Consider the following 14069-nt stretch of genomic DNA (forward strand, 5'->3'; position numbering starts at 1 on the left):
GTGCATTTTATCCGGTCCTCTGGCTGTATGGCTTCTCATGTTGCTCAATTAGGAAATAATTATAAGAGAATGAAAAGTTCGGATTATTGCGTGATTTTTCTTTTGAAAAAGGACATATGGCCATCAAATATATCCAACCAATCCGGCTTCTGCCCCATCCGTGGTTCTTCGATTGCACTAGTGAAAGGGTATTGGATAATTATCTGAAAAGAAAAAAATTTGCAAGGCTATGGGGAAAAGACAGGAGAGTGGAAGTAGCTGAGTTGCTCTTGCAGAGAGCTGGCACAGACATGACAGGCAGAATGGCCTCCTTCTGTGCTGTAACCATTCTATGATGCTAAGGTGGAAATGATCTGTGCACCTGAAAACAACTTGTGTACCTATCACTGCTCATTCTCCTCAATTCCTGTGGTGCCTCTGACTTCATCGACTCCTCTATCCTCCTCCAGTGTTTCTCTGCTGCTGTCCACTTCCAAGAAAGAAAGACTTGCATTTCTATAGCACCTTTCACAACCAGCAGACATCCCAAAGTGCTTTACAGCCAATGAAGTACTTTTGAAGTGTAGTCACTGCTGTAACATAGGAAATGCAGCAGCCAATTTGTGCACAGCAAGCTCCCACAAACAACAATGTGATTTTGACCAGATAATCATTTCAGTGATGTTGATTGAGGGATAAATATTGGACCCAGGACACCAGGGAGAATTCCCCTGCTCTTCAAAATAGTGCCATGGGATTTTTTTCCATCCACTGAAAGTGGAATTGAAGCCCATGATCAACCATGAACGTATTGAATGGCAGAGCAGGCTCGATGGGTCATATGGTCTACTTCTGCTCCTATTTCTTGTGTTCTTGCACCTAAAAGGACAGCTGGGGTCGCGGTTTAATGTCTCATCCAAAAGACGACACCTCTGACAGTGCAGCACTCCCTCAGCACTGCACTGGAGTCCTGGAGTCGGAGCTTGAACCCATAACCTTCTGATTCAGAGGCAAGAGAGAGCTACCAGCTGAGCCACTATTGTCACACAAAGGACACATTATCTCCTGAATCTGCTCTAACCTGACTAAATGCAGATACTCCATACTGCCAATGGCTTCTCCTCTGCTCATACAGTCATTGTGGTGTTCCCTAGGGGTTGTCCATTGTTTTCCTTCTCCTTTTCACTAACCACATGCTATGTCTTACTGACATTATCCGAAAACAAGGAGTCAGCTTTCACATGCATACAGATGATACCAAATGCTTAGTCACCATCCAAACGTGGTTGTCACATTTTTAAATTGGCTGTCATATCAAGATAAGCCAGAGCCTCCAGCTGAATACTGGCAGGCCAAGGGCATCCTCTTTAGCTCCTGACAGCACCTTTGTGCTTTTGGACTTGATTCCCTCACCTTCCCCGCTGGTCTTCTCAAACTGAGTCAGGAACTTTGGCGGCCTGCTCACCCCTGAGCTCAGTTTCCTCTTTCACATCCACTTTAACGAAACTGCCTTCTTCCACCTCCGGAATATTACCCAACTCCACTTTTGTCTGTTCCCTTCTGCTGCTGAAATCCTCATCCATGATTTCACATGTTGAGGCCTCAACTTTGCCAACCCTCCACAAGCTTCAACTCATCCAAAAACCCTGCAGTCTGGACCCTTGCCCGCTTCGAGACCAACACTCCCCAGCCCGCCCCTCCAACCTCCATGGGCTCCCCATGATCCAGGTGGTCGAGATGAAAGTCTCATCCTTGTTTGCAAATCTTTCCATGGCCTTTCCCAAACCTATTCTGTCTTAATGATCTTGCCTGCCTCATGTTCCTGGACATACCCTCTGCTCCTCTAACACTGATCTTCACCTTGACTGCCCTGCTCTTGCTGCTCCAATCATTTAGCCCCTCCAGTCCTGTCCTCTGGAATTCTCTACCCAATCCCTCTGCTCTGCCCACCCACTCTGCTTTCAAAAGCCTCTTCAAAACCCTTGTCATGGCCCTGCCTTCAGTTGCACATCCTAGCCTCCCCATTTCTCTGCCTTCCCCTATCCTTGGCGACTCTGGCATCGTTCCTCCCCTTATTGTAAAATGCTCCTGTCGCCTGCGGTTGAGGATTCCTGTATAAATGCAAGGTGTTGCAATGTGAAATGTGCCCTGAACATTAAAGGCAAATTCATACCAGAACTGGAAGTTGAGGGCTGGATTTTGTTCCCAGCCTGACACCGTGTTCTGTGGCGGGGTGGAGGGGTGGGGGGGGGAATGCTGGAGAATCGGAGCAGCAGCGGCTCACCATGGAACATGATGCCGGATTGCCGTGCCCGATCTTCCCAGTGGCAGGGAATTTCCGTGGCGGTGCCTGCTTTCCATGTGCTAATTCGATGTTTGCACTAATGTAAGTGTATTCCGCAACGATCTTAACTTCAGTTCCCAATCATCTTGCACATTCACTTTCCCGTCCAGGGAAAGCTGGCGCCACCAAGTATGGGGGAAGTGGGGAAGGGGTCAACTCTGCATGGATACTTTTAGTCAGCTTAAACATTAGCCAGTTTATTGCCATGAGCTGACATGGCAGTATCATTGACTGTGTTAAAACCTGCAACAATGCACTCCATTTTACTTCAACAATTTTGTTCATGGAGTAATCGCGGCAGCACAGGTCCAATGGGGGATGGCCGTCATGTTTCGTGCCTGCCTCCACTCCCGGCAGTGGGACTACAAAAGCCAGCCCTGAGAGTGTAATGTCACAGCTAGCTGCATTGCTTCATACTCCATGAACAAAATTGTTGAAGTAAAATGGAGTGCATTGTTGCAGGTTTTAACACGCAGTCAATGATACTGCCATGTCAGCTCATGGCAATAAACTGGCTAATGTGTAAGCTGAGTAAAAATATTCACACAGACCAAGATTGGCAATAATAATCCGGATGCTTTTTCTTTGCAGTAAACTGATGAACTTGCTATAACTCCAGGCAGTTCATCACTTTGCAGTCAGACTGGACCTAGGAGCCATGGTCGAGTTCTCAGTCCCACACTGACCTCTGGGACATCATAGTTTAATTAGAAAACCTATAAGAGGCATTAGTGAGCCCTAAAGTACAACAGCCAGCACTCTAAACTTAAGATGCTTTTTATAGCTCTGAAAGCACGAAATGAATGTGCGTGCTCACTTGAGTTTTTTTAATCGATCAAATTGTTTGAAAACATATGAATTGCAATAACACAACTTACTTAAGATCAAACACAATAAGATTGAGTATTTAGCATCAAGTACTTTTGACAAGCAAAGCCATTTCCATGGTCTGAGATGTAAATTTTCATAGCTCCCATCAATTTCCAAGATCATATTTAGCATGATGGAAACAATTAGAGACTTTGATCCCAGGGCTACCTTACATTCAATGGAATGTAAAAGTGATTTTATTCAGGGATCTGCTCTGGAAAATTCGCAAGGCTGAATCCGAACTTTATATCCCGATCTCAACAGTTGGTATACTTCACTATGTTAAATACACTGTATAAATCCAGGCTATAGTTGTTATTGAGTCCCACAGGGTCATCAACACGTCCCCTACTGTATTGTTTCTTAAACTGTGGTCTGCGAACCCCTGGGGGTCTATCGAGACTTTCTGGGGGTCCGTGAAATAGTCGAGAAGTATGCAAATGTAGGTGTTCTTGGTGCGTGCAGAGAGGTGGGAGAGGAATGCAGTACTTCACAAGCCACCTGTCCAGCGCAGAGTGGGCTGCCTGTCTCACCTCAGGGAGTGTGCATGGAGGAGCTCTGAGAGTGGAAGGAAGATTACCAGCTAGACCCACAGGGTGGAATTTTATGCTGTCCCCTGTGGCTGCTTTTGAAGGCGTTAGAGCATAAAATAGGGTGGGATGGGGGCGGGGGCGGGGGAGGTTGCCGCCACCATCTCACCTCTGCCGAAATTCAGTCCAGGTCGGGAAGGCCCGTGAACAGCCTTGCTGCTCCGCTGCTAATTGGGGCCCTTAACTGGGTAATTAACCCCCAATTAAGGACCTCTTTCCACTGCAGCTGCAATTACCCGAGCGTCGGGTGGTCCTGTCGCTGTTTGGAAAACAAGGCACAAGAAACCATGCAGCTGCTTCACAGCTCTTCGGTGGTGGTTGGGGGTGGGGGGGGCGCGGTGTACCCTCGTTCAAAGGCACTTAGTGCCTGAAAGAGGGACACGGCATCAGGAAGTGGGGGGCCCCCGCTGTAGGCTGGGTCCAGCAACAATCGTCCGCCTCCAGGACAGTCATCCCCAGCAGCAGCCACTGCCTCTGTGATGATGCTGCTGGCCTCTGATTGGCTGGCACTCTCCAAGGGCGGGATGTTAGCCAAAGGGGTCCTAAATCTTATGGAAGGCCCACCGCTGTCCACTTAAGTGCCTGATTGGCACTAAATTCGGTGGATCTTCTGGAATAGAGGTGGGGGGGAATCTCGGCATCAGCTTCCCTCAACATCGGGACCCCCGTCGCCAGCATAAAATACCCCCACAGTTACCAAGGTTAGTGGTGGGCGGCAGGTGAGTTCAGCCTTGTTCAAGAGACGAGAGTTTTTTAAATATTTGAGTGGTTCATAGAACTCAAACTCAAAGAGTGATAAAATACAAGTTTGCTCATGTGTTCTGCGTTTTATATATTATAATTTAGATGCGGGATCGATATTTACTAATCCATTTGAAAAAGGGTCCTTCAACCAAAACAGTTTAAAATTCATTGCCCTACTGGATGTCCAGGGACAGAAATTAGAAGGAGCTTTACCCCACCACCTAGAATCACCAACTGGAATGGGCACCTCATCACACTGGGATGTTAGGAAACTCCCCACTGTTAGATCACAGGGAAAAATACAGGCAAATACCACATCCAGAATGAAAAATAGGAAGCAAAGCCCTTAAACACTCACTATTGATAATGTTGTTGCTATCATGTAAAATCTGGTCTTGGGAAATTGACATGAATCTTCGATAAAAACATCACAGGCAAAAACAATCACTTTGTGAAGAGTGCATGATGTTAAAGATGTAATCCGATTGTGTTTGATCTCAAGTGGGCGGTACTTTAGCAATCTGTACATTTTCAAGCAACTTAAAATGTTTTTTAAAAAATGGAAGTGAGTGCTAACATTCATTTACTGCTTTCGGACTGGGGGAAAAAAGTCTTACTCGAAGCGTGCTAACTTAAAAAAAAAAATTGTTCCTGGGATGGCAAGACCAAGAATTATTGCCCATCTCTAGTTTTGCTGAGAAGGTGATGGTGAGCTGCCTTCTTGAACCAGTGCAGTCCTTGTAGTGATGGTGTGCCCACAATAAGAAATTAAGCAAGCACTTGCAATTACTAGTGACCTCAGGACGTCCTCAAGCGCTTTCCAGCCAATGAGGTACTTCTGAAGTATTGCCGCTGTTGTAATATAGGAAACACAGCAGCTAATTTGCGCATAACAAGCTCCCACAATGTGATAATGACCAGATAATCTGTTTTTGTGCTGTTGATTGAGGGATAAATATTGCCCAAGACACTGGGGATAACTCCCCTGCTGTTCTTCAAAATAGTGCCATGGGATCTTTTATGTCCACCTGAGAGGGCAGACGGGCCTCCGTTTCACATTTCGTCCAAGCCGATGTTCCCTTTAACCTGCGTGGCCATGCGGCCATGCAGCAACACAAAAGTCCTCACGCAGGGCACAGACAAGTCAGTCCTTTAGATTACCGTGCGTGCATGGCCGTGCAAAAAAATTTTTAAGGGGGCTGCACACTTAAAACAAATTGCCCGCACGCTCGAAAAAAAACTGGGAGGGAATGTTGCCTCCGATAGTGCAGTGCTCCCTCAGTTCTGTACTGAGTTATGCAATGGTGTTAGGTAGGGAATTGCAAGATATTATGGAAGGAATGGTAATATATGTCCAAGTGATGAGCATGCATGACTTGGAGGGGAAATGAGAAGTGATGGCGCTCTCAGAACATTGCTGCTGTGCTTAGTTGTAGAGGTCACAGAGGAGGGAGGTACTGGTGAAGTAATCTTAGTGAGCTGTTATAGTACATCCTTTAGATAGTACATACTGCTGCTACAGAAGAGCTTTGCAGATGAGACCTTTATAAATAATGTAAGTGGAGATGGAATGGAGGGAAGGGAGACCACTTCTTCCACTAGGGCACCTCAGGGCTCTCAGCCGATCATAACTGTCCCAATGGCAGCCTGGGAAGCAACAATAACACAGGTGGGGCATTGGGACCGGTCCTGGGGAAGGTGAGACCTGTACAAGCCAGACAGGCGACACCTGAACAGGACTGGGATGAATATCCTTGCAGGATGGTTTGCTAGTGCTGTTGGGGATGGTTTAAACTAGATTGGCAGGGAGCTGGGAACCTGAGGGCAGTTTCAGATAGGACAGTTTCAGGGCAGGGAATGAGAGGCAGAAAATTAGTGAGTGACTCTGAAAGGCAGAAGAAGCAAAGGTTAAAAAGTGTGCAGCACTGGAATTTGGCAGTGTTAAGAGGTATTTATTTAAATGCAAGGAGTATAGCAACTAAAGCTGATGAGCTGAGGGCACAGATAGACACATGCCAACACAATATCATTGCTATAATGGAAAGTTGGCTTAAAGAGGGGCAAAAAATGGCAGCTCAACATCCCTGGATATAGAGTTTTCAGGCAGGATAGGGAAGGGGATAAAAAAGGAGGGGGTGTAGCATTATTGATTAAAGATCAATTACAACTGTGAGGAGGGATGTTATGCAAAATGAATCATCAAATGAGGCCATATGGGTTGAGTTCAGAAATAAAAAAGGGGCAGTCACACAACGAGGAGTGTACTATAGACCCCCGAATAGTGAGAGAGAGATAGAAGAACAAATATGTAGACAAATTTCTGCGTGCAAAAACAATAGGGAAATAAGAGTTGGGGATTTCAATAGTTGGGATACAAACAGTGTGAAGGGCACAGACAGCACAAAATTCTTGAACCACATTCAGGAGGACTTTTTTAGCCAGCACGTAACAAGCCCAATGAGAGGGAGTGAAATTCTAAATTTAGTTTTAGGAAATGAAGCTGGGCAAGTGGATGAAGTAGCAGTGGATGATCATTTTGGAAATAGTGACCATAATACAGTTAGATTTAGCATTAATTTGGAAAAGGACAAGGATAGAACAGGAGTAAAAGTTCTAAATTGGGGGAAGGCAAATTTTATGAAGATGAGAGATGACCTGGTAAAAGTGGACTGGATTCACCTACTTGAAGGAAAATCAGTGGCATACCAGTGGGAGGCATTCAAAAGTAAGATTTCACTGGTACAGTGTAGACATGTACCCACAAAGATAAAGAATGGTACGGCCAAACCCAGAGCCTCCTGGTTATCTAGAAGCATACAGGATAAGATAAAGCAGAAAAAGAAAGCTTATGACAGTCACAAAAAACTTAATCCTTTAGAAAGCCTAGAGGAGTTGTACATTCCAGACTTTAACCACTCACTGTGTGAAAAAGTTTTTCCTCATGTCACAAAGTGCAGGGGTGAAGTCAAAAAGGAAATTAGGAAAGCAAAGAATGGACTTGAAAAAATATTGGCAGGTAAAATCAAGGAAAACCAAAGATGTTTTATCAATACGTTAAGAGCAAGAGATAACTAAGGAAAGGGTAGGACCTATGAGAGATGTAGAAGGGCGGCGCAGTGGTTAGCACCGCAGCCTCACAGCTCCAGCGACCCGGGTTCGATTCTGGGTATTGCCTGTGCAGAGTTTGCAAGTTCTCCCTGTGACCGTGTGGGTTTTTGCCGGGTGCTCCGATTTCCTCCTACAGCCAAAGACTTGCAGGTTGATAGGTAAATTGGCCATTATAAATTGCCCCTAGTATAGGTAGGTGGTAGGGGAATTGTGGGGATGTGGTAGGAATATGGGATTAATGTAGGATTAGTATAAATGGGTGGTTGATGGTCAGCGTAGACTCGGTGGGCCGAAGGGCCTGTTTCAGTGCTGTATCTCTAAATAAAAAAATAATAATAAATAAATAAATAAATTATGCGTGGATGGAGAAGATATGGGCAGGGTTCTTAATGAGTACTTTGTATTCACAAAGGAAAGAGTTGATGCAGATATTGTAGAGAAAGAGGAGTGTGAAGCATTAAATACGATATGCGTAATGAGAGAGGAAGTACTAGAGGTCAGACATCCTTGAATCACAGAATCGTTACAGTGCAGAAGGAGGCCATTTGGCCCATCGTGTCCGCACTGGCTCTCTGAAAGAGCAATTCCCTCAGTCCCATTCTCCCGCCTTCTCCTCATAACCCTGCACATTCTTCCTTTTCATCTAACAGTCTAATTCCCTTTTGAATGCTTCATTTGAACCTGCCTCAGGCAGTGCGTTCCAGACCTTAACCACTCGCTGTGTGAAAAAGTTTTTCCTCATGTCACTTTTTTGCTTCTTTTACCAAATACTTTAAATCTGTGCCCTCTCGTTCTCGGTCCTTTCATGAGTGGAAACAGTTTCTATCTACTCTGTCCAGACCCCTCATGATTTTGAATACCTCCATCAAATCCCCTCTCAGCCTTCTCTTCTCCAAGGAAAACATCCTAACTTCTCCAATCTATCTTCATAACTGAAATTCCTCATCCCTGGAACCATTCTTGTGAATCTTTTCTGTATTCTCTCCAATGCCCTCACGTCTTTCCTAAAGTGCGGCACCCAGAACTGGACACAATACTGCAGCTGAGGCCGAGCTAGTTTCTTATACGAGTTCAACATAACTTCCTTGCTCTTGTACTCTATGCCCTTATTAATAAAGCCCAGGATACTGTATGCTTTGTTAACCGCTCTCTCAACCTGTCCTGCCACCTTCAATGACTTATGCACATGTACACCCAGGTCACTTTGCTGCTGCACCTAATTTAGAATTGTACCCTGTATTTTATATTGTCTGTCCATGTTCTTCCTACTCAAATGAATCACTTCACATTTCTCTGCATTGAATTTCATCTGCCACTGTCTGCCCATTCTATCAACTTGTCTATGTCCTTTTGAAGTTCTACACTATCCTCCTCACAGTTCACAATGCTTCCAAGTTTCGTATTATCTGAAAGTGAATAAATCACCAGGGTCAGATGGCTATTAAAGGAAGCCGGGGAGGAAATCGCAGATGCTCTGAGGATCATCTTCAAATCCTCACGAGATACAGGCGAGATATCAAAGGATTGGAGGTCTGCGAACGTTGTGCCATTGTTTAAAAAGGGTGCGAGGGATAGGCCAAATAATTATAAGTTGGTCAGTCTGACCTCGGTGGTGGGCAAATTATTAGAATCAACTCTGAGAGATAGGATAAACTATCACGTAGAAAGGCACAGATTAATCAAGGATAGTCAGCATGGATTTGTTAAGGGAAGGTCGTGTCTTACTAAATTAATTGAATTTGTTGAGGAAGTAACAAGGAAGTTTGATGAGGGTAGTGTAGTGGATGTTGTCGACATGGATTTTAGTAAGGCATTAGACAAGGTCCCAGATGGCAGACTGGTCAGAAAAGTAAAAACCCATGGGATACAGGGAAATGTGACAAGTTGGATCCAAAATTGACAGGAAACAAAGGGTAATGGTCCATGGGTGTTTTTGCCAATGGAAGGTGGTTTCCAGTGGCATTCCACAGGGCTCACTGTTGGGTCTCTTGCTGTTTGTGGTATATATTAATAATTTGGACTTAAATGTGGGAGGCATGATTGAGAAATTTGCAGATGACACAAAAATTGGCCATGTAGTTGATAGTGAAGAGGATAGCTGTAGACTCCAGAATGATATCAATGGTTTGGTTGAGTGGGCAGAAAAGTGGCAAATGGAATTCAATGCGGAGAAGTGTGAGGTAATGCATTTGGGGAGGGCAAACAATGCTAGGGTATACACAATAAATGGGAGGACACTGAGGGGTAGAGGAAGTGAGAGACCTTGGAGTGCATATCCACTGGTCCCTGACGGTGGCAGGACCGGTAGATAAAGTGGTGAAGAAGGCATATGGAATGCTTTCCTTTATTGACCGAGGTATAGAATACAAAAGCAGGGATGTAATGCTGGAACTGTATAAAATGCTGGTTAGGCCACAGCTGGAATATTGCGTAAAGATCAGGTCACCCCATTACAGGAAGGACATAATTGTTCTGGAGAGAGTACAGATGAGATTTACAAGAATGTTGCCAGGGCTTGAAAATTTCAGCTATGAGGAAAGATTGGATAGGCTAGGGTTATTTTCCTTAGAACAGAGGAGGCTGAGGAGTGAGATAATTGAGGTGCACAAAATTATGAGGGGCTTAGATAGAGTAAACAGGAAGAGGTTGTTTCCCCTAGCGGAGAGGTCAGTTACCAGGGGGCACAGATTTAAGGTGATTGGTAGAAGGATTAGAGGGGACATGAGGAAAAACTTTTTCACCCAGAGGGTGATGGGTTTCTGGAATTCACTGCCCGGATTGGTGGTGGGGGCAGAAACCCTCAGCTCATTCAAAAGGTACCTGGACCTGCACCTGAAGTGCTGTAACCTGCAAGGCTACGGACCAGGTGCTGGAAAGTGGACTTAGATTGGGCGGCTAGCCTTTTCAGCTGGCGCAGACGTGATGGGCTGAATTGCCTCTTTCTGTGCAGTAACTTTTCTATGGATGCAAGGCAAAGTTTCCAACTCTGTATGGTCGTATTCCTGGAGGTTTCATCACATGACCTCCCACCTCCAACCGGCCTCAATGCCCAGCCAAACAGCCTTTTCTCCCTTCTATATTCTATAACTAATAAAGTGCTCAAAAAGAAAATGAAAAAAGGCACAACTTTTTTTTACTGCCCCAATGATTTTTTTCTCCTGGATTGCTCTCAGTAGTATCCAAGATATTAATCTTCATTTCCTAGAGTCTCCGGGGCAATCCTGGAGAGTTGGCAACTCTCACACAAGGAAAATTCACCTGGTCTGCTCCCTTGTTGCCACTTGCATGTGGCAGGTTGGGAGACGAAGGGCCAGCTGCAGTTCTGGAGAGGGTGGGGGAGAGGAGTAGGGGGAGAGAAAAATTCCAGTCACTGTGATGAGGCATCAATAGGCCTCGCCACCCACCCGCTCCCCAGCGCCTTAATTCTGTCATTGTCCCCTGCAACTCTGTTCAATCCCTGCCTAGTGCTCATCCTAAATTGCAGCTATTAGTGTACAAGAATGGAGGAGCAGGACCCAAATATACATTCATTACTTTTACTCGGCTGTTATTTTAGTTCATGGTCATTTAATCTTCTTGACTCCTTTAAATTATCATCTGACTCTTTAACAGCCACAGATGAAGCCCTCGAATCAATTAACAGTAGATAAAACAATCACGCAACGTATGCACAAATTTAGATATTTCTACGCTCAAATTGAGGGATGTGAGCACTCGGGAATAAAAATATCGTATCACTTGCTGCCGTTCCAAGAAAGAATGGATTAGGTGCAACGCAAAATTAATGTGATTTAACCCAAACCTCGAAATCCACCCTTTGTGGCACGAGTGTGATTTTTCCCCCCCCCATTTCCAATAGCAGTCTGCCTTGCTGTAAGGAATGGCAATTTAATGCCAATTGGTGCTGAGTTATTGGCCATTTTAATGGACCTCTGCCCACTTGGAACTGCTTTGAAACCACCCAAATTCATTTGACACTTCTTTTACAGTTGGAGCAAGATGTTTGTCCCATCAATTTGGACCATATTTAAAGCCAAATTCGATTTTTAGCAGATTTTTGAGAGAAATAATGATGGAATTTGATGTTGCCGATCCTGTACTCATTGATTTTGGTTGACAGTAATGCAGTCGCCTTTCCCTATCTCTGTACAAATACTCTTGGGGGGAGTATTTTGGAGAAGTGGCTGTAGCAGCATCAAGTGGCAGAACTTAACCACGTCACCATTTTCTTTATTTACCTCACTATACACAATGCGGGCCTCATTTTTTAAAAAAATGTAGTTCAGAAGAGCTTTTTTTAAATGGACTTAAATTTTTTTCCCACCCTTTTTGCATCCTCGCACTTGTGCAATAGTCTTGCCTGCCAGTGCGGAGGGGGTGGGTGGAACAGGGTATGAATTCTCAAATCAGTCGTCAACTTTGCATGTTTTCCTATGATAGCTTCCCACTGCTGTATTCAGAGCCCTGCAACAATTGAGAGTAAAATTGGCGTAAAATAAAATGAACAGTTACCATGCAGTAGTCCCCAAGAGTCTATCATCTCATCAAAATTTCCCAAATTTTCAGCCAAGGTGACAATCCCTGGAAATTATTAGCTACTTCCGATTAATTTGGTTTGGGTGCAAAGTGTAACATTCATCACCCAAAGCCAATTAAAGAGTCGCATTATCCACCGACCTGTTCAGGAGGATGCAGGAGTTGCAAGTAGCCGTACTCTGAAAATAGCACAGAATCCTTTTGCTTAAATGTTCCTGCTTTGCAGATGCAGAACATGGTATTGGGACAAATGGCTAGCAAGCGTGCAATGTGCAAGAAACTCTCTGTGGCATTCATATATACTGTGCTATTTATTAGTCAGGCAGTGTGAGTAGAGTGTTAAGATCATGAGCAGAGATGAACTAATTAGATAATTAGAAGCCATATTGCGATGAAGGAGAGTTATAATTATCAATGTGTCTATTCGGTTTCAATTTCATAAATTAGAGTAAAACTCCAGCAGAATTTTGTACAAATCGGTGAATATATTTTAAAAGGCTGTGCTTACACGTGCTAGATATGCCAGTTTGAATTTATGGTGACTTATCTTTACATTGGATCAAACATAATCAGACACAGATGAGTGCCCTTAACTCAGATAATCCAAATATATTTAGTGGATTATTCTGACACATTAATTTAGCACTTCGAAATGCATACATGCAGGTAATTTGAATTTAAATTGTGTAGATTTCATTTTAAAAACCACTTGTTTGCCAGCACATTAAATGATAGGAAAGCTTAGCTTCTGACAAAACATTACGCAAGTATGTATTGATCAAATCTATTAGGAACTTACCAAAGGATTCTAAACTAATAGAAAGATAATGCAGTAGCACTTGCCACTTTTACTGTGTTGTGCTTTCTGCTATTGCACTGTGTTGCATTGTTCTACACTGTTTTGAATTGTGTTGAACTAACTGTGCAGGTTTCCATGCGTTTATCTTCCATGTCAGCAGCTCTGTAATGTGCCCCAGTAATTGAATAAGTGATAGCACATGGGTTATACAATAAACCATCATACCCTTCATTAAGAATGTATGCAGTTAATATGCCATAAGTTTTCTTGTGTGCTGCATTAGAGCTGTAACGGACTATGGGCGGAATTTTACCGGCCTCTGGATGGCAGGAATGGAGACGGCAGGGGCAGGTAAAATGCTGGGCAGCCACCAGGGAGGTTTCCCAGCCGTGGAAATGGCAGCAGCTTGCCTGGCAAGCAGAGGCGGGCAGACAATTTGAATGATTAATGGCTCAATTAAGGGCGATTTTTTTCCAGGCCGCGGACATCACTCTCCCCCACACCCGCCATGCGGGGAGGCCGCCAGCCACATGGAGGTGACCTTCCAGCGGCTTCCTGGGGTGGGTGTGGGGGGGGGGTGGGGGAGGGGTCATCAGAGCCGGAGGTTCCACGGCGCAGGAAGGAGGCCGCTGGCAGCACCCTCCACTGTGGCCCCCAGAGTGCCGCTAGAGGGGTTTCTCCTCAGTTCTCCAAGCCTTCCAAGCGCTCCTCAAAATGGAGGTAGCTTTGCATTCTCCTTGTTGCCTCAACAGCAGCCCCTCTCTCAGTGGCGCTGCCGAGGCTCCAGAGCTGATTGGGTCGGCAGTGTGGAAGGCCAGCCCTCTGTCCTTAATTGGCTGTTTCTTCCACCTGCGGGCTCTTAACTGCCTCGTCCTGGCAAAACTGTGGGGGTGTCCCGCCAGCCATCCGAAAGCCTCCTCCACAATGGGACCTCCATTGCTTCGGCAGAATTTCAACCTGTGATTCCTCACAGGACATGGCTATTTGAATGCATTGCTCCTTATAGCAATTTCCATTTGCAAGCAAAATGTTGGTAATAAGTAAAAACAGCTATTGACAAAAAAACTGCATACCTTCACATACAACAGACACAACGTTT

At 44.8% G+C, this 14069-nt stretch overlaps 2 protein-coding genes across 4 annotated transcripts in view; one reads left to right on the forward strand and one right to left on the reverse strand.

Moving 5' to 3' along the window:
* The window catches only part of LOC137377501 (mastermind-like protein 2), a 381717-nt gene that overhangs the window by 361656 nt on the left and 5992 nt on the right, over positions 1–14069 (reverse strand). The gene's annotated exons all lie outside the window — the stretch shown is intronic.
* The window catches only part of zgc:110222 (uncharacterized protein LOC550336 homolog), a 204293-nt gene that overhangs the window by 118921 nt on the left and 71303 nt on the right, over positions 1–14069 (forward strand). For 2 of the 3 annotated variants that reach the window (XM_068047167.1, XM_068047169.1), the window contains exon 1: positions 2231–2365. The exons of the other annotated variant lie outside the window; for it this stretch is intronic. The gene's annotated coding sequence lies outside the window, so the exon portion shown is untranslated. Of the gene's footprint in view, positions 1–2230; positions 2366–14069 lie in introns of those variants that run through there. 3 annotated transcript variants of the gene reach the window in all.

This window comes from Heterodontus francisci, chromosome 15 (assembly GCF_036365525.1).
Source record: "Heterodontus francisci isolate sHetFra1 chromosome 15, sHetFra1.hap1, whole genome shotgun sequence".
Lineage (NCBI taxonomy): Eukaryota > Metazoa > Chordata > Chondrichthyes > Heterodontiformes > Heterodontidae > Heterodontus > Heterodontus francisci.